Source organism: Megascapheus bottae, chromosome 9, assembly GCF_031878675.1.
Source record: "Megascapheus bottae isolate mThoBot1 chromosome 9, mThoBot2.hap1, whole genome shotgun sequence".
In the NCBI taxonomy this organism is placed as follows: Eukaryota; Metazoa; Chordata; class Mammalia; order Rodentia; family Geomyidae; genus Megascapheus; species Megascapheus bottae.
In genome coordinates, this window is record NC_143517.1 from 29,171,590 (window position 1) to 29,193,102 (window position 21,513).

Consider the following 21,513-nt stretch of genomic DNA (forward strand, 5'->3'; position numbering starts at 1 on the left):
AGAGATGGGGAGGGAAGGGTGTTGAAAATCAGGAGGAAACAAAAGAGGAAAGGAAAGGAAAGAAATAGAAATAATAATAACAACAACAACAGTAACAATAACCGCCACCAGTGAGTTAAGCCACCCTTGAATGGTGAAACTTCAGGACGGAGGAGGGAGCAGAGACTCTCCTCAGGTAACTACCTTGAAAGTAAATAGGATAGAAGAGAACGAAACCGAGGGAATTCAGAGGCAGTGGCAGGCGACAACTTTGGGGGTGAGCAGCAAGTTGTGCACCTTCTCGGAGGGGGCATCTGATCTTCAGATCAGCGTCCTCGCCCCTCCCCTTCCCCTCCTCGAAGGGTCCCCTAGAATGCATACTCCCCATGCAGGGTGGGTGCAGCCACCTTGGCGGCGGCTGCGGCGGCGGCGGCAGCAGCAGCAGCAGCAGAGGGGCAGGCAACAGCATCCAAGCCAGCTCAGCCCACACCACAGTGGCTGCTGCGCGCCTCCGGGCCCAACCCCGCGCGGCGGCTCCCCCTCTTCGCCCTGCCCGTCTTGCGTGTGCGTGTGCGTGTGCTCAGCCTCAGCGTGAGGGGCACCTGCTCGTCTGGGCGCACGGAGGAGGCAGCGCACGGAGGAGGCAGCCTGGCCCCTGAGCTGCTGCTGCCCGCCCGCCCGCCAGCCAGCCATCCCGCCAGCCAAGCCAGCCAGCCGCAGCTCGCAGGCGCCCGGGTTCCCATCGCCACCACCACCACCGCCGCCGCCGCCGCCGCCCCACCGCCGCCGCCGCCGCCGCCGCTGCCGCGCCTCGCCAGCCAGGAGTGGGGCTCGGTGGGGTTTTCCCTCCCGTGCAGCCCCACTCCTTCCCACGGCTGCCCGCGACTCAGCCAGGCTCCGAGTCACGTGTCCGCGCCCGAGGCAGAGACTGGGAGGAAAAAAACAAAAACAAAAAAAAACAAAAAACAAAAAACCAAAAAAACCAAACAAACAAAAAAAAAACGCGCTTCATTCCTTCTTCCACCGCCATACTGTATTTTATCCTAAATCTCATTTTTATTCCAACATTTTACTCCCGCTCGGTGAGTACCTTTCTCAGTGGCATTCTTGTCCTATGCTTTTATATTTTTTTTGTCCTTTTTTTTTTTGGTTTTTGGTTTTTTTTTTCTTCTTCTTTTTATTTTTTTCTTTTTATTTTTTTACATCCACTTCTTTGATTATTGTTTGTATTTGGGAAAGCGGAAAGAGCATGGTTTTGAGCCTTTTCTTGAATCCAAGTTTTTCTAGCATGCGATCGTTCTGTAGACCAGGCACTGTGGCTGAGAGTCCACGGCGCCCTGCTCGCTGGGAGCAACTCCCAAGTCCAGCAAAAATATGCAACTGGTTTTATGGAAAACGAAATAGAGAAGGAGCGAGAGAGCGCGCGCGAGAGAGAGAGAGAAAGAGAGAGATGTGAAGTATGGAACCTATTTTTCCCCTTTGTAAAACCGAAAGAAAAAAAAAGCATGTTTCTAACTCTTTTTTTGCATACTTTTTATGATAACATTTTTAATTTTTTTGGTATCTAGGTGGGATTTTATGGCAATGTTTGCAAGTTTGTTGGTCTTGTGATACTGGTTCAAAACCATTGGGCAAAAATATACTAATTTTCTATTTTTATGCTCTTTTTGGAAGCAGAGGAAAAATTTCGTGTTTTTTCCCCCCCTCTTGTTTTTGCTATCTATTGATAACATGAAACTTTTCTTGCAGCTGGTTACTGGGATGATTTTTAAGCAAAAATATATACTTTTTCCCCCCCTCTCCTTTAAATTAACTATGACTTTTGCACATCTGCCTTTTTTATTTTAAAAACAAAACCGAGATAATTTTATGATAGATATCCTGATATCTATATCTATATTATCCCTCTTCCTCCCTTTCCCCTCCCCATAAATCAATTTTCAAATGATGGCAGTGGAAGGTTTTTCTGGAAAAAAAAATGAAGTGCGGTTTGGTTTCCTTGTCAACGGAGGACGAAGTGAACATCTGAGCAGCTTGCAGAGAGCAGGTACTTGGTCCCCTTAGAGGCGTTTCCTGGGTGTGCGGTGGCCAAGCTGGTCCTGGCAAAGAAATTGTGTGTGTGTGTGTGTGTGTGTGTGCGCGCGCGCGCGCGCACGCACATTGGGCAGTGTCAGTGGGGGAAAGCTGCGCCTAGACACGGGGGAAAAATCACCAAAGTCCTTTCCCTTCCTTGGGATGGCTTTTTCAGATGTGCGTAAAATACAGTGGTTCCCTGTCTGCGCCCAAGTCTAGTCGTGTCCGCAGCGGGCGGCATCTGCTCCTTGGCCCTGGCGGGCCGGCAGTGGCCGGTGAGCTGGGTTAAGTTCCCACAGGGCTGCTTGCCATGCCATAAGGGGCGCTACCGTCGGGCCAGTCCCTCAAAACGCCAGGAAGATACGGGAAAGGCTGTGGGTACAGCATCTTCCGGAAGGGCTGGCTGGGGGCCAGGCAGGCAGGAGGTCCGGCTATTTCCACAGCTCTGAGGGTGGCATCAGCTCCTTGCTCCACACCTCCAACTCCCCGCACCCCTACCCCCCAGCCCCAATGAGTAAACAGCGCAGGCAGTCTTCCCCACCTCTCCTGTTTGTTGCCAAGGCTTTGCCTTCTCAGTGGTGTGTTCTGGCTTTGGATCTTTTACTGTTCTTTTGCTTTGAGATCAAGGGATTACTGGTATCTTCCAGGGAGTGGAGGAATACTTAGACCTAGGTCGCTTGGGTTTAATGTGGAGGAAGAAACAGTTACTTTATTCTAGTGAGACTACACCAGACTACAAAACAGCCTTTTATTTAACTTTTAAAGGGGCAGGGCTCCTTTTGAATGATCAGATCCTGTTTAAAGGGTTTCCCCTGACACCTGGGGACAAGTGGTGAGGGGTTCTCTATGGTCATGGATTGTGGAATGTGGTTAGCATTGATATCCTCAGTGTTGACTGAATGTGTTTTACGATATTTTATGATTGTGCTGTGGTCTATTTGCAGTATAAGCTAGCGCCACTTCTCAAAGATGTACTAGTTGGTAATAAAAAGCCTTTTCTGTATTTTATGCTGGGCCCGAACGGGCTGGGGAAATTCAATGGCCAAGTAAATACAGTAAAAGGCATTAAGTCTTAAAATTTAGAAAGCAGCTGGTATTTGATTTTAAAATTGATTTTGAATCATTGGTTTTCTTCTTTTGTCTCCTCCCCCTTTACCTGAAAAGTCCAGCTTTTAATTTTTCATGCATATATATATATGAACTGATAATAAAACACATTTAGTAAATGAAATAACTTTTCCCTCTTGGATTATCTACAGAAATATAAAGTAACTCTAGCACATAGAAGAACCTGTGACAAAATGCCACCAGTAATATACTTTATAATTCAAGCAAACATTTTATGGATTGGGCAACTCCCTTCATGTGGGGAAGGAAAAGTTTCGTATCTTATGTTTTATTCTTCCTGGTGAATGAGTGAGTGAAGAGTGTAAAAGTTCATTTATCCGTAGACAATAGTAACAGCTAGAAAGCTATGTTATTTGTTTTAGTACAATAAAATACATGCATCTCAGAGGTTCTTGGAAGATCTGTCATATTTGAGTTGTTTTTTTGTATTCATGGTACTATTCTCATGACAGCTGTTCTCTGTCGGAAACATTCTATTGTGCTTTTACATGTCTGAGGAAAATCATTTTTCTGCCTATAAACAGCAATCTTGATAAGAAGTAAATCCTAAAATTTGAAGCCAATATAATACCACGAAGCCTTAAAAATGAATTTTTCTGCTTCCCTGTAGTGGCTTCATTACTCAAAGATACTTTTTCAAATGGCTCAAAAGAAATGTGTTTAAAAGAAAAGTGTAACATTCTGATTCATTGTGACTAAAACTCATTTAAATCATAATATACCATTATCACAGTAACATTTAAGTATGAATGAATACTTTAAAATGAAAGATGATTTATATGTACAACATTTTTGTGCATTGTAGGTGTTGAAGTAATTTAGTAATTTAATTCTTGTAGAAGAAAGAGAAGAGCATCTAAGAAAGAAATAACTAGAGGTATCCTAAGTTTAGGTTACTTTGTATTTTGAAATTGAGATTGTTGTATTGTCTTATGCTTTCAGTGTTCCATGAAACCATACTGGGACCAAAATTGATTGACAGAACATTTTAGTATGTGGGAAACAAAAAGCATACTAAGAATGTGGTTTGTTTGTTTGTTTAGTTGATTGTTGTTTTTCTCTTTTTTGTCATACTGTGTTTTTACTTATTTACTGTTCATTTTTTTATTATTTATGTCAAAGTTCTATGACACTAAAGTTAATCATCCACCATGAATTAAGCTAGAAGGTCTACAGCTCTGTAGCCAAGGTGATATTTGAACATTTCTTCCCTGACTTTTTGACTTAAATTGTCCTACAGCATATACTAGAGTTAGCACCACCTACTGGCTTCTCCTGGAAAAATACATAGTGCTTGCAATGACCAACCATTTGGATTCTAACCATTTTTTTGAGGGGGGAGGCTGTCAGGGGGCTTGAAATCTGGGTCTAGGCACTGTTCCCTGAGCTCTTCAGCTCAAGGCTACCATCTACCTCTTGAGCCACATGCCTGCTTCCAGTTTTCCAGTTGTTAATTGGAGATAAGAGTCTTATGGACTTTAGTGCCCGGGCTGGCTTAGAACCACGATCCTCAAATCTCTGCCTCCTAAGTAGCTAGGATTACTTGAGCCACCATGCCTGGCATCCCCCTCTCATTATTTATTGAAGGGATAAACAAACAAAAAGTACACACACACACACACACACACACACACACACACACACACACAAACCTAGTTTTTATTTTCCGGGTAAAGGAAAGTGTGTGAGGGAAATAACTGGCATCGTTGACTGGTAGAACACTGGCTAATCTCAAATATTTTAATAAATTGTGACAAATAACCACAAGCCTAAAATTACCTATTAAATTTTATTAAATTTTTTTATGAAATGTCAACATGTATATATTTTTAAATGTCCTGGATTACAGAATTAATTTTATAGTTTCTGTAGTGGGATCCTGAACATTGTAGGGTAATAAAATTCTACAGGGAGCTCTGTGGTATGTGGCTGGTGTGTGTGTGTGTGTGTGTGTGTGTGTGTGTGTGTGTGTGTGTACAACTTGATTGCTTATATGTAAAGTTACATTTTAATCCAAAATTACTTATCTGCAATGATGAAAATTTAATTACACACACACACACACACACACACAGATTCAATTGGCCTGCTTGGAAGTGTTTTATGTAAGGTGAAAGTTACCAACATATCTTGTACACATGCCATATTCTCAACTACAGAAGAAAAATTTTATTTGGTTTTAACATGATAGTCTATTACTTTTGCAGACCAATAGTTGAAAGAGATTATGTCAAAGGAAAGCAACATTATGAAAACAATGACCTAGAAAAATAATCTGCTATGCCAGTTAATACTTCTCTAGTTAAAAGTAACATGTGTTATTTGAATAGCTATTCTTTAAATCAAATAGTTATGCTTTCAGTAATCCATTAAGAAATGTATGGAAATACCAGTGAGGAGGGGACTGCTGTTAGGTTTTTGAGATCTTTCTATCTGAGTAAAAACTATCATCCTTTATTTACTTTTTTCTGATATTGCAAGCATCCAATTATTCAGAGCATCAAATCAAATAAACTTCTACATCTTAATTCTTCAAGAAGTTCCAAAATCAAAGAGAAATGAAGTAGACATTTAGCATTATTTGGAAAAGAAGAAAGAATGCTAGGAGAAATACCTTCTTATACTATAATCCATTCTCTTCTCTGTCTTATAAATTTTATTTTAAAATGACAAGTTGTGAGTTTACAAATACATTTATTTCTTCATGTCTTTCATTACACTAAAATTAAAGAAACAATGTTCTTCAACAAGAAAGAGGTTGTAATGAATTTTCTTCTCCTTATTGCTCACAAAGTGCTACAAAGTAAAACAAAAATCAAAAACAATTAACAACCAAGATTTCTTGACCTGAAGCTTTTATTCATTTACTATTATTGCAACCATTGTCCATTATTTACAGTATCTTGCCCAAATACTTTATAGTTTTCATTATTTGGTATGACCTTATGATTTAACAAATTCTTCTTAACAATTTTCAGATGTAACATAAAGTTACACATAGTAGTAATGAAAACAATCATTTCAGGAACCGTGATTTAAGACCAATAGTTAATAAAATGGAAATTACAGGTGATTTATGTATGTAAAAATATCTCATTACATACTTACCAGATATTTTCTAAATATATTTGTCATATTCTTTCTTTTAAGAAAAATAGATCTTATCCAGATATTGCCAACTTTTAATAACTCTTCTTATTCTTTTTTTTGCTTTGTCCTAATTTTTATTTGTCTTAGCATTAATGAAAAGGGTTTAACATTATAAGCAGGTTGTTACAGTTATATAAGTAAGGTAATGTATGTTTGTTTTTAAACACTGTTACCCCATTAGCTCTTATTCTTGTCATTAAAATTCACAAGAACAAACAGGGAAATTTTATTTATCTTTTTGATTTGCTATATATCAGAATTATATTTGGAAAATATGCCTTTGTATCTTCTATTTCTTTCCCACATTTATTTATTTATTTATTTAGCCAGTCCCGGGCCTTGAACTCAGTGCCTGGACATGATCCTTGAACACTTTTGCTCAAGGCTATCCTCTTGAGCCACAGTGCCACTTCTGGCTTTTCCTGAGTATGTGGTACTGAGGAATCGAACCTAGGGCTTCTAAGTATGTGATACCAAGGAATCAAACCTAGGGCTTCTAAGTATGTGATACCAAGGAATCAAACCTAGGGCTTCATGCCTGCTAGGCCAATACTCTACCACTAGGCTATGCTCCTGGACTTCTTCACCACACTCATAAAGTTCTTGTTTGCTTCTTTACCTCCTTGCTATTTTTTTTGTAAGAGTGATGCCTAGAAAATACAAAAAAAAATAAAAAATAAAACCTTGTTCATTTGCTTGTTTTTTTGTTTAATACCCTGCCCACAGAGATGACAGAGGAAAAACTTTGTATTTAGAATGAATATCCCCTGAAGTTGTTGTTGAAAATGTCACAGTTTGTATGAAGACAGAGAATTATTTAACTACACATAAATTTTAGTCAAGAGGATAAATGCAGGGAACATGGGAACCCTATCTTGTTTTCTGAAGTTTGCAAGGGATGCCTCACTAACATGCCTACACTAATGAAAGAGTAAAGGTTGAATCTGAATATTTTAGGTAAAATTGCAACTAAAGCCAGGCTCTGGAGGCTAATGTCTGTGATCCTAGCTGTTCAGTATGGTGAGATCTGAGGATTGTGTTTGAATATAGCCTGAGAAGAATATCCTGTGAGATTCTTGTCTCCTAATGAGAGAAAAAGAAAGAAAAAGTTGGAAGTGGAGGAGTAGCTCAAGGGGTAGAGTGTCAGCTTTGAGTGGAAAAAGGCAAGTGAGAATGTGAGACCCAAAATTCAAGCTCCAGTACTGCACATACACACACACACACACACACACACACACACACACACACACACACACACACATTCACTTCATCAGTTTATAATATTCCTTTCATTGTAAAATGGCTGCATTTTTGACACAACAATAAAACTTGTTTTATGTATACATCATCTGGGTGCTTAAAATGTTTACACATTTTGATAGCCATATGTTAAATTATAGTAGAAGTCACAAAGTTCTGAGTTAGTTTGGAGATGGTTACTAGGTAGGACTAAAGAAAAGCTATTTATGTTCATTAAATTGAGACTGGAGAAAAGGAATGGAAGAAGCCAAACTTTTATTGTCATGCTGATTGAATGTATTTTCATTCTTCTACTTGGTGAGTAGGGAGTGCATTATTGTTTATATGTTAGAGAAAATTGAGGTTGAAAGATAATATAATGCACCTGAAGTGCCCAGATGTGTTAAGGACAGCTTGCGTAAAAGAAGCATTCATTTCAGAAGAGATTTTTGTTCAGTTTTGTTTTCTATTTCCTTTATTAAAAAATCATTTTCTTATTAGGGAGATGAGTACCTTTCATGGGTAACATTGCTACCCTATCCCACAGTTTTCTTCCATTTGCCCTTCCCCCAACCTCCTACCCCAAGTTATAAAGCTCATTTCCAAACTATTGTCTTGTGATATTCTTGTTACACTGGTTCACCCTTTGCCCTTTGTCTCACCATTTTGTTATTCCTCCTCCCTTCCCTAATTCAAATAAATGTTTATATAATATACCAGATACCAAATATAAAGCAATTGTTATATTATTCTAGGTATGTTATATAAGTAACTACAGTTTGCAAGTTTTCATTAATACATGCCTTTCAGTAGGGAGTAATTGATCCAGAAATAACAGAAAGTGGCTCAAATACATGTTCACAGACACTGACACATCTCTTCAGGACTATCATATTTTTTGAGGACAGTCCAATACATAGAAATGTATAAGTTGTCACTAGTGTTCCATGTTGGGACAAAATAGATATTTCTATGCCAAAGGTAGCTTTGAATGGGCCCATCAGAAAAGCATTCAACATTTAGCCAAGTACGAAATATTATCCCTATTCTTAAAGCCTTTACAGGGTGATGTGGAAAATTAGTCTTTTGCACAAGGAAAAACAAACAGCTAATTCTTTCATAACACAGAAAGACTAAAAATAAAGGTGTTTCTTCTGTCTACCAACATCTCACCATTAACATCTCAGATTTTCATGTAGACATATTTGTGTGAGATTTTTTTCAAGCTGATTTTATCTGTTTGTCAATACAACAAATTACGCATAACTGTAAGATGTTATTTTCGGATGCTGTGTTCAGTTGCTTTTGCAAATGTGTGAAGATGCTTTTTATTATTAAATAGTTTATTTGGAACTTGGACAAGTGAACATTTTCAAGAATGAGTGGTTACATGATTGTGGAGGAAGTGTAAAAGAGAAAGACGATGGGTATTCCAAATCTTGAAGTGAAAAATGAAGAAAATGGGTTTTTGAGATCTCTGATAAGAAGTCCATACATCCATGAAATAACTAGGTTTGGATGCCTACATGGAGGGATGATTAAAACCTGATTCAAACTTTGGAAATTAGTAGTATTAAACCCTTTTAGAGATCATATGAAGAGGAAAATCAGGTATTATTGAGGATTGAATGGTTCAGTTTTGTATAAAACACAGATTGAAGTTCACACATGAAATTTTGAATAAAAAGACCAGTATGCACATAAAATTCAGGTCTAGAGTTAAAACACAGCTAAAGGAGATTTTGGGAAATCCTCTACATTACAAGTATAAACAACCATAAATAAATCACCCAAGGACATATATTTGGTAAGGCCACATTTTTCTATATGGGTATAAAAGAGACTGTTAAACTGTAGAACAGTAAAAAATAAGGATAACCACTGAAGTTTAGATCAATGCACCCACCCCCCATATATATATATATATATATATATATTTGAAAAATAAGAAAAAAGATAGTGTTCAGCAGAGAATGCATGAACTCAATAGAAAGGAATGGCCCTGCTGAGGTAGGCTTGCTTGAATCTTTGGTCAGAATCATTTTTATGAAGAAATCAGTGAAGGAGATATATCAGAATTGATCAAGTGAACAGGTGTCCTGTGCTTCTGGACATGCTGTGGCAGCATCATAGAGCTCCTCGGGTGGTATAAAGCAGCGCTATCAATCTAAGGTATTCTTATTCACAAATCAACTGATATGTATCATACCTTAACCAAGTTGACCAGAGTGCTTTACACAGTTGGATGATTCTAGGTCTGGACAGAGAAAAATACAAAATGAGCCTGCTCGTCTCATTTCACCAGAAAAATAAGAAAATGGTCCAAGACAAAGTCTGTAAACATAAACAACATCAAACTTGAAGTGTGTCCAAAATTGCCAAGTTTGAACTAGCTTGTGAACATCAAATTGACTTTAACAGACCATATAACATTGAATTAAGTATAATCTATAATTCCACAGTAGTACTATAAATTATATAGGTATATGCATATACACATGAAAAAAATGGGACAGTTATTACATGGAAATCTCAGTGTCTACATGTTTTGGAAGAACTACAGTTGGTTTATGAGTGACAATTTTTTATCATAAATTATCAGATAGAGGCATTGACTACCTGAATACAATCCACCTCTTCTTTTTTTTTTTTTTTTTTTTTTTTTTTTTTTTTTTTTGCCAGTCCTGGGCTGGAGCTCAGGGCCTGAGCACTGTCCTTAGATTTTCTCTAGGCTAGAGCTCTGCCACTTGAGCCTCAGCACCACTTCCAGCTTTTGTCTATGTATGTGGTACCAAGGAATTGAACTCCAGGTCTTCATGGATGCTAAGCAAACACTCCACCACTAGGCTAAACTCCCAGCCCCTCCACTTCTTTTTCTTTTTTTTTTTTTAACTCTCATATACTTTGTTCAGATGCTTCTTTAACTCTTTCAGATTTCCAGCTGTGTTTCTTGAAGTGATCCAGATTTCTATTGATTAATGTCTAGAATCTTTTAGAGACATCATGTTTATCTCCATCTCATTTTTAAATCTCCCTATAACTCTTAATGTAGCTAGTGGGATAAATGTTAAAGTCCAGTTCTAAACTGAAAGTAACTGCCATTATAGTGAGAATCTTATGGAAATAGTCACATTTTTGTTAGTTTAATGAATATAGTTGCATCACTTCCTCTAACAAGAGAGCCTGTTATTTAAATGGGTCAAGAATGCACATTACATTCCCAAGGTATACACTGTGTGAAAAAAAAAAAGGTGAACGTAGTTCAAGCAGTGGATGCTTTGTAGAAAGATTTAAATCTGGGCTGAAAAAGAAGCAAGGCTACCTCTATGAAAAAAAATAGAGTAAGAATTGATAGGATATGCGAGCATGATGGTCGTGATCAAATGAATAGCAGGCTCATTATTTTTAATAGAATGGGAGCAGGGTAAGGATGGATGATTTTGGTCAGAGGAGAATATTGTATTTCTAGATTTTGAAATAGAGCAGAAACAAATGATGAACAGCTTCAGCATGTAGTAAGACATACTGCTAACTAAAGACAATGCTACAGACGCTGGTAACTTAAAATATTGTGAAGGGAGGCTGAATGTGAAAGATGCTCTTGACAAATCTATAATTGGAGGACAGAGGGAAAAAAAATCAAAGAAAAGTTATAAAGATGATTTTAAAAGAATAACATTTCTGGAAGTTTATAATCAACCACTATGAAAAAGGTCTTTTTGTGACTTGTAAGACTTTCATGTTACCTTTAGAGCATTCAAAAGAGAACATAGATGTGTGTATTTATTTTAGTGACATATGCATACATTTTTTTCAGGAAAGAGAATTAAAAAACTCTTTATAACCATTCCATTAACCAAAAACTAAAATAGAATACTATGATAAAATACTCTTAAATTTTGGTTTATATTGAAATTAAAGCCACATTATTTTTGCTATAGTACAAGTTATTTTTTTTAAAGAAATCTAGAAAGCCAGAAAATATGGCCACTGATTGTTCTATCACTGCTACTACTATGGTCTCCTTCCATTTGTGGTTTAACTTTGTAGATGAGACCTAAAATCCATGTTCATATGAGTGCTTCATCATTATAATACCTTATAATAATCGTATTGTTGAGACAAAAATATTTAGTAAAAAATGTAGCATCAAATATTTCAATGATGCTAAATGTTTGGGTGAGTTTAAGTCTCACATCCAGGACTTGATGACTGCACAATACATACTACTATGTATTATTTACTAGATAAGGGTGGTGAAGAGATACTTTGATTTGCACATCAATAGGTCAGTGACACTTCTCTAATATAATAGACATACTCACATGATTAATGACACTTCTCTAATATAATAGACATACTCACATGATTAATGCATTGGCATTAACTCCCTACTTACAGATTATTAGAAACCAACAGGGCTTCAAAACTGTGCCATAATGGGATCTAATTCTGGCTGCTCCTTCACTCTTACATCTTCCATGATGGCTTTTCTAGGTGCAAAATATTTTCCAAGCAATATTTTGTTAGAAATCAATTTTATTGAAATCAATGTTGTTTGAGAGATTTTTCTGTAAAAGTTAAAAACCAAACAGAAATGGAACTTTCATGAACTTACAACTTACTTGTGAAAGGAAATGGCATAAACAGCAATGAAAACACACAACTTCCTGGGAATTAATAAAACTATAATCGATTTTTATAGTTATTTAGATAATTAAGATATCTGAAATGGTTGGATACAATGTCTTCTGGCCTCAATGGTTTGGTATAGTTACTCATGTTGGAGAATTGTTCATCCTTTTGCTCCATGTTGTTTTCTAAAGCCAGAACACTCAGGAGTTGGTAGATAGGAGTGACAGGAGGAGCCAGCAAGAATAGACAGGAACAAATTGTTTAGAGCAGACAACTGTGAATAAAATTTTCAGGAGGTCCAAACAAAAGGGTTTTATTTTGAGGAAAAAGAGCATTAAAGAGGTACAATGTGCTTTTATATTCATGTACCTTTTATGCTATGCATAATTTTTGTTGAATATAAAGGAATTTAGTTCTGAAATATGCCTAGATAACTCAAAATTTATTAGTAGAAGCTCAAGAGTAGGAGAAAATATATTAATTATGAAATATCCATTTCGGGTGTTTTTCTCTTTTTTCATTGCATAAATTAATGGGTTTCATCATGCTTTTTTTTCATTCTGACATTAACTTCTTTCCTTTCCCCCTCACTGTAATCGATAACAAAACAGTTGCAGTTTTAATTTAAATGAGATCGGTGGCCTAAGGTTACAAAATTACTTTTGATTTCAGTTCTTTTCTGAATCAATTCTATCCTGACTACCATATTTTGCCAGCTCTTCCTTTCACACTCAAGACCTCTCCCCTGATATTGTTACAATTTTAGGAAGCAAGGATGGAAAATGGGAAAAGGAATAAGATTAAAAGGAGAGGAAAATCAGAGAAGAGGGAAGCAAGAGTCATGTCAAACGGAGCAGCTATGTCAATAGAAATACATAATACAAGTTATAAAGGTTTATCATATTTAGTTGTCTGGACAAAATTAACAAGGAAAGTGAAAGAGATGAAACCAAATTTTACATTTTATCTAAATGTAATTCATTTTATGACATTAAACATACAGTCAATATGTAATTATTATAAATTCTGTATTTATACTGTCATTAAAAGTGTATTTTATACATTATATATCATACATTTCTAAATATACTTCATGCTTCATATGTACTTTATTGTTCTTGTTCTAATGTTACCACATAGAAGAATGCATATCTGATGATTTAGAAAAGTCTCAGGACTGTGTCATGTTCTAAAACTCTTTTTGACATCTTATTTCTTATCAGAGCTTAGCCAAGATAGAGTTTTAAAATACTCTGTGATTGTTTCAATATTAGCTTTCACTTTTTATTAAGAATATAAATTGAAATCTATTCAACTTCATTTCTTGCTAAAAAGTAATCCCAAGATATGGTCAGTTTAATAAGAAATATTAAATTTATCTTGATAGTTATTGTTCCTTAGAAACAAGATAGGCGCATTTACTAAATTTGTTTCTGTTGAGTCCACCTTTACAAACTTTGGTCCTCTAGATGAAGAAAGAATACAATCCTTCAATGGATAACACTTTTATACTACAAGTTTTTATATTAGATGGTTTGTCAGGCATGTATGGTTTGTTGAGAACCATCTAGGGTTCTGAAGAGTCATTCACAGAGAGAATAAAAAACAATAGTGAACTTGTATACAGCTACATAACCTTTTTTATAATATCTTGGCTTCAGAAATTATTTGGAAATTAAATGGCAAGTTTCATGTCTGTTACTTTTTGGAGTTCTATAAATGTAAAAATTCTAGTACTGGATAGTATAATTCTGTGTACCCTATTCAATACAATATTCCATTCTTATAAATTCAGTTTCTTAAGTGTCACTCATGTTCATAGTATGACATTAAAAACAGCTTTACCCATTATTTCAGCCCAGCCTTACTACATAGAAGGCACTTCTAATTTGCCAATTCAGTCCCACTTATTTACAGGGATAAATGACAACAATGATAAAAATAGCAAGATCCACAAAACAGTCAAAATTTATTTGCTGATTAATATGGATCACTTACAATCAAATGTACCCATTGGATTTGTATTATATGACTTCTGTTCTTTGAGTTACTCTAGTAGGAAGGACTTCCATCATGAGGAATTTTATTTCTTTCTTTTCCATATTTTTTTGTAATTAATAGAAGGATTACATTATATTCACCAGATAGAAGGTGCATTACTTCACAAACATTGATATCCTTTCTCATGTCTTGGTCCCCATTTCCCAACCCCTACCCTGGCAGCCCATCTTGTTTACCCCTCTTCCCTTTGCCTATTTGAAATAATCAAATAAGCACATATACAATATACCAGATAACTAGGTGAAATACTGTAACAATATGAGATAACCAAGGAACAGCAAAATAGATGAGAGATAGAATAGTATATTAAGACAACAATCACTCTTTATATGACTTTTGTTTCTATATCATGGAGGTCATTTCATTTAGTGTCATACTATATGGTCTTATGCATCTAGGTTTTGTTCTATTGTCTAGGAGAGCCCAAGGTTTCATTATGACAAATGAGGGAAACCAATGAGTCCTTTGAGTCTGGCTTACTTCACTTAATATGATTTTTTCTAAGTCTTTCCATTTCCTTACAAATGGGGCAATGCCGTTCTTTGTGAAAACAGCATAGAATTCCATTGTGTATAAATACCACATCTTGTTGATCCACTCATCAACTGAGGAGCATCTGGGTTGGTTCCATACCTTTGCTATGGTAAAGAGTGCTGCAATGAACATCGTTGTGCTAGTGGATTTAGTATGTCCTTGTTTCAGGACAATTGGGTAAATGCCAAGTAGTGGAATTGGTGGGCCATAGGGGAGCTCTATGTTTAGTCTTTTGAGGAACTGCCATAGTGCTTTCCATAGTGGTTGAACGAGTTTGCACTCCCACCAACAGTACAGAAGTGATCCTGTCTGGATGCATCCCCTCCAGCATTTGTTGTTATTAGTTCTCTTGATCATGACTACTCTAACTGCAGTGAGGTGAAATCTTAGAGTTGTTTTGATTTGCATTTCTTTTATGACCAGAGATGTTGAGCATTTCTTCATGTGTCTATAGGCCATTTTTTTTCCTTCTTCAGAGAAGTCTCTAAGTCTTTGGCCCACCTTTTAATGGGATAGTTGTTTCTTTGGAGATTAGTTTTGGAGTGATTCAATTTTTTGAGCTATTTATATATTTTAGATATGAGACCTTTGTCTGTTATATGGTTAGTGAAGATCTTCTCCCATTCTGTAGGCTTTCTAGTTAATTTGCTAGCTATGTCCTTTGCCATACAGAAGCTCTGCAGTCTAATGTTGTCCCACTTATCCAGATGTTGTCTAATTTGTTGTGTTTCTTGGTCCTTATTAAGAAATTTTTGACCTGTGCCAAGGATACCTAGTGTATCTCCTATTTTTTCTTGTAAAGTTTTCAGTGTATCTGCTTTTACCCCGAGGTCTTTGATTCATTTGGAGTTAATCCAGGGTGACAAAAAAAGATCCAACTTTAGTTTTCTGCACGTGCTTAACCAGTTCTACCAGCATCATTTGTTGAAGAGGCTATCTTTCTTCCATTCTATTTTTTTGGCTCCCTATCAAAGATTAGGTGGCCATAGTTCTGTGGTTTAATATCTGGGTCCTCAGTTCTATTATATTGGTCTTCAGGCCTGTTCTTGAGTCAGTACCAACCTATTTTGGTCAATAGCTATGTAATAGAGTCTAAAGTTTGGTAATGGAATTCTTCCTGTACTGTTCTTTCTGCCAAGAATTGTTTTTGCTTCACGGGGTCTTTTATTATTCCATATAAAATTTTGGATTGTCTCTTCTACTTCTTTAAAGAATGACATTGGGATGTTGATGGGTAATGCATTGAATTTGTAGATAGCCCTTGGCAAGATTTCCATTTTCACGATGTTAATTCTTGCAATCCAGGAGCATGGGAGGTTTTTCCATTTCCTCAGTTCTGCTTCAGTTTCCTTTTTCAGGTTTTAAAGTTTTCATCATAAAGGTCCTTTACCTTCTTAGTTAAGGTACTTTATTTTCTTTGAGGCTATTGCAAAAGGATTTGCTTTCCTGATTGTTGCCTTGTTCCTCTCACTGTTGGCATAAAGGAAGGCAGTTGATTTTTGAGGGTTAATTTTATACCCTGCCACCTTGCCCAAGTTTTGAATCAGCTCAAGCAGCTTGTAAATGGAGTCTATAGGGTTCTTTAAATACAGATTCCTGTCATCTGCAAAGGGGGAAAGTTTCACTTCCTCTTTCTCTCTTTGGATCCACTTTATGCTTGGTTCTTGCCTTATTACTATGGCTAGAAATTCTAATACTATGCTAAAGGGGAGTGCAGAGAGTGAACATCCTTGTCTTGTTCGTGGTTTTAGAAGAAATGGCTTTCACTTTTGGCCATTAAGTATAATGCTGGTTGTGGCTTTGTCATACACAGCCTTTATTATACTGAGGAATGTTCCATGGATTCCTACTTTCTCCAGAGGTTTTAGCCTTAACGGGGTGTTGCATTTTGTAAAATGTCTTTTCTGCATCTATTGAGACAATCATATGATTCTTGTCCTTGCACCTGTTTATGCATTGAATTGCATTAATTGATATGTGTATTTTGAACCAGCTTTGCATCCCTGTGATGAATCCTGTTTGATCTTAGTGTATGATTTTTTTTGATAAGTTACTGAAGATGGTTGGACAGTATTTTGTGGAGAAGTATTGCATCAATATTCATCAAAAACTGGGTATGTAGTTCTCTTTCTTTGATGAATCTCTATCTGGTTTTTGGATGAGATATAGTGGATTTGAGTAGAATGAGTTTGGCAAAGGGCCTTTGTTTTCAATTTTGTTGAAGAGCTTGAAGAGTATTGGTGTGAGCTCTGCTTTGAAGTCCTTATGGAATTCAGCTGTGAATCCATGTGGCCCTGGGCTTTTCTTAGATGAAAGCACCCTTTTTGCCTTTTCTATTACACTGCTTGAAGCAGGTCTCTTTAGTTGGATTAGGTCTTGTTTCAGTGTGGGTATGTTAATATTGGCTTCAAATTCATAAATTTCTTCTAGATTCTCAAATTTGTTGGCATAAAGGTTTGAAAAGTTTTCCCTCATGATGCTCTGGATCTTGGTAATTTCTTTCCTGATATTATCTGTGATTTTGTTTACTTGGGTGTGCCCCCTCCTTTTATTGCGACGGTCTGTTAATATTGTTAATTTTTTGAAAGAACCAACTCCTTGTTTTGTTGATTCCTTCTATAGTTTATTTGGACTCCAATTCATTTAATTCTGCTTTGATTTTAATAATTTGGTTCCTTCTACTGGAATTAGGGTTGGTTTGTTGCTCTTTTTCCAAGAGCTTAAGGTATGACATTAAATTGTTTGTTTGCGATTTTTCCAATTTGTTAATTTAAGCATTCAGAGGTATACATTTTCCTCTGAGTACTGCCTTGGCTGTGTCCCAAAGGAGCTGGTGTTTTGTGTGTTCCTTTTCTTTAAATTCCATAAACTGTTGAATTTCTGTTCTGATGTCCACAATGACCCATTGGTGATTCAACAATGTGTTGTTTAATCTCTGTGAGTTACGGGGTTTTCGTTGGTGGAGATTGGTGTTCAGTTCCAATTTGATTCCCCTGTGGTCTGAGAGAATGCAGGGAATATTTTCAGTGTTTCTGAATTTTCACACGTTTGTTTCATACCTTAAAATGTGGTCTGTTTTCAAAAATGTTCCATGGGGTACTGAAAAAACATGTATTGTGATGTTGCTGGGTAAATTAATCTGCAGATGTCTGTTAGATCTAGTTGGTCTATACAGTTGTTCAATTCTGAGATTTCTTTTGAATTTTTGCCTGGTTGATCTGTCCATGAGTGAGAGTGGTGTGTTAAAGTCACCAACAATCACGGTGTTTAGATCTATGTGTGGTTTTAGTGAAAGTTTCCTTGGTGAGTTTGTTGCTCCGAGATTAGGTTTGTATATAGGATGGTTATGTTCTCCTGGAGAAGAGATCCCTTTATTAGCATATAATAACCTTCTTTGTCTTTTCTCACTAATTTTAGTTTGAAGTTTATTTTATCTGATATGAGGATGGCAACTCCAGCCTGTTTGGGGGGGGGCTGTTACCTTGATGAACTTTCTTTCAACCTCTTACTTTCAAAAAATGTTTTTTGGGTTTTTTGTTTTTGTTTTTGTTTTTGTTTTTTTTGTGGGGCAAGATTTGTCTCTTGAAGACAACAGAATGATGAATCTTGCTTTTTGATCCAGCTATGCCATTTATTTGGAGAGTTAAGTCCATTGATATTGAGAGTTAGGACTGCAAAATATTTACTAGTTCCTGCCATTTTTAAAAGCTTTCATTTGGGCCTGTGGCTTGACAGTTCTTACAGTACTTAGCTGGTATGATTTTTAGGTGCTATTTCTTTGTCAGTACCACGTTTGTGTTGGTTTTCAATTTGTAGGATATCTTTGAGAATTTTCTGTAATGTTGATTTGGTTACTATGTAATGTTTTAACTTTTCCTTGCAATGAAAGCTTTTTATTGTTCCCTCAGTTATGAATGAAAGCTTAGCTGGGTACAGTATTCTTGGTTGGTAGTTATTTGTCTTAAGGACATGATATAATATCCTTCCAATCTCTTCTTGCTTGCATGGTCTCTACTGAGTAATCTGGGGTTATTCTGATTGGTTTTATTTGTAGGTGATTCTTCTCTTCTCCCTGGCTGCTTTTAGGATCCATTCTTTGGTCTCTATCGATCCTGTAAGCATTATAGGTTTATAATGTGGAGGTGGGATGTCCTTTTCTGCTCAGGTCTATTAGGGGTTCTAAAAGCTTCTTGTATCTGGGTGGGCCTGCCCTTCTGGATATTTGGTAAGTTCTCAGAGATGATTCCCTGAAGTATATTTCCAATACCATTGACCTCTTTCTCCTAGCCCTTCTCAATATCAATTAGCCTTAAATTAGGCTTCCTAATTGTATGTTGGTCCTCCTGAAGCATTCTCTCATATTTCCTACATTTGGTTTGTCTTATTTTCTGTTCTTTCTCTATACCTACTAGATTATCTTCAACTCCAGACATTCTGTCTTTTGCATTGTCTAATCTGCTATCAATACTTTCTACTTTATTCTTCATCTCCTTTCCTTCCAATTGCTCATTTTTGATGCCTTGCATCTCTTGTTTGAGATTGTGCATGGACTTTTTTGCCTCCTTGATTTCTATTTGAATGCTTAGCTCAGCAACTTTACTCTCATTGGACATTTGTTGGAGTTCAGTCAGATTTTTGTTTGTGGATTCTATGAATTCAACCATTTTTCTTTCTCTAGCTTCCTCGTGTTCACTTAAATCATTTATTATGGCCTCCTGTATGGCTCCTTACATTCACGCATCACCTTCTTTATGGTTTCATCTTGTTTAGATGTGGCTTCCTCACGTATCTGTTTGTGTATATTTTCAAACTTTTCATTTATCACGTTTATCGATTGCATTTGTATAGCATTTAGAGGACTTTCCTCTAGTTTTGCCATTGACTGCTTCCTTTCCTGTTTATATTGGGTGGGAAATGCTATTCCTTGATTTGCCATTTTTCTTGAGTTTCTTGTTCTGCCCATTTGAAAACAGGAGCAAGATTAATACTGCACAAGATTACAATTTTTAAGATATAACCAACCTAGAGCTCTTTAGATTGCCAGAAAATAGATGTTCACAATTTAGATTGTTATTATCAGTCTCTCTCTCTCTCACTTTGTGCACTTACAGACAAATCTAATACTACCACTGGTCACCATTTTATGACCAACCCCCTCCCCCCCAATCCAGTCTCTATTGTATTTAAGTCCCTCTGGACCTACAGTATAATTGAACACCTAAATATACAACATTATTCAACAACCATCAACTGTAGATCCATGCATTCTATAAGTTGAAGGATGAACAGAGGTCCACAGATAGTAAAATAGTATGAAAGACAAGAGTGGAGGAAAGAAAAGAATAGTGTAGGAGTGTAAGATTAATATAGTAATGAAGAAAAGGGATAACTGACCTAAGGTTATAGAAGGGTAAAATAGTTGAGTACAAAATTTAGAAAAAAATAAGATAAAATTTATGAATATAAGAAGAGTAATAAGAAGGATATATAAAGAATATATACAGAAAAGAGGAAGGTATATATAGGAGATCAATGATAAAAATTTTTAAAAAGTAAAAAAAAAAAAAAACAAGAAAAAAGGTAGGGGGATATCCCACACAATTATGAGTTCTTACACAAGAAACACTAGGGTTAAGAACCAACAGATTAAAAATAAGGTTATTGTATCAATTAAAATATCATTTATATCCAATCTGTACCCGGTGTTGTCACTATGTTTCCTAGAATGACCACAATGGCAGAATGAATGCCAAAAAAAAAAAATGGAAAGAATCATAACATTAAAAAAAGGGTGCAGTTCAAGTGGCAAAAAAAATTAAGAACACATAAAAATGTAAATGAAAATAGGTAGAAAAAAGGGGGTATTCTTCCATTCGTTTTTTATTTTTTTGGGGGGGTACAGGGTATGAAAATTATGTCTCCATTAAATTTGGGATCCAAACACTTCAAAAAGTCTTTTTCTCCTACGATTTGGCTTTGCGGTTTTTCTGATCAGTTTGCTTGATTGGGTAGAAAAAAACAAACTGGTGGAGCTGCCAGTGGCTTTGTTTACCAGGACTGTGGCCCTGCCCAGGAGGAGGAACTTCTGCTAGTACAGGGTGCTGATGTCTGGCTAAGCTGCCTCTGGGCAAACCTTTGCCCTTTTGAATGATGGCGCTGCCAGCACCTCGTCTCAGGCTCCAGTTGGTTTGGCAGGGTCTTTGCCAGCGGTCTTTGCCAGCAGTCTTTGCCAGCAGTCAAGAGGGCGCTGCTCTAGGCTGATGGGGGAGGGGATTCCTTCCCAATGCGCTTCCTCAAGCAGAAGTGGAAACATCTACAGTGGTACTCACAAATTGCTGGATTTTGTGGTTCTGTGAAACTGGCAGGTCTGTGCGATGGCCAGGTGATGGCTCTGGGCTTGCTCAGGCTATGTGTGACTCTATCTGGAGCCAGCAGGTCTGCACCACCGAGAAGCGCTGTCTGCTCAGGTTCTGGAGGGAGATTTTGTCTCCATGCCACTCCACACTGTCTTCTTGCACTGATTTTCTGCCTTTCTCCTCTCTGACTGAGATCTCTGTGGTGCTAAAGCTTACTTAGGATGGATCTTTGGATATGAACTTTCCCCTATGATGCTAGAAGTGGTATCTTGGCAAGAGCTCAGAAGGACTCACACTGAACCACCGCCATCTTCCACCGATCCCTAGTGTGTCATTTTAGTTGTTTTCTGTCCAAAGA

The 21,513-nt window shown here is 36.9% G+C and overlaps 1 protein-coding gene across 6 annotated transcripts in view; it reads left to right on the top strand.

The window, feature by feature from the left end:
• The first annotated feature begins 605 nt into the window (after positions 1–605).
• The window catches only part of Ralyl (RALY RNA binding protein like), a 597,512-nt gene continuing 576,604 nt past the window's right edge, over positions 606–21,513 (top strand). For 3 of the 6 annotated variants that reach the window (XM_090339000.1, XM_090339004.1, XM_090339003.1), the window contains exon 1: positions 981–1,061. The gene's annotated coding sequence lies outside the window, so the exon portion shown is untranslated. Of the gene's footprint in view, positions 1,062–1,213; positions 1,437–1,933; positions 2,027–21,513 lie in introns of those variants that run through there. The other 3 variants (XM_090339006.1, XM_090339002.1, XM_090339001.1) reach the window with 3 other exon arrangements.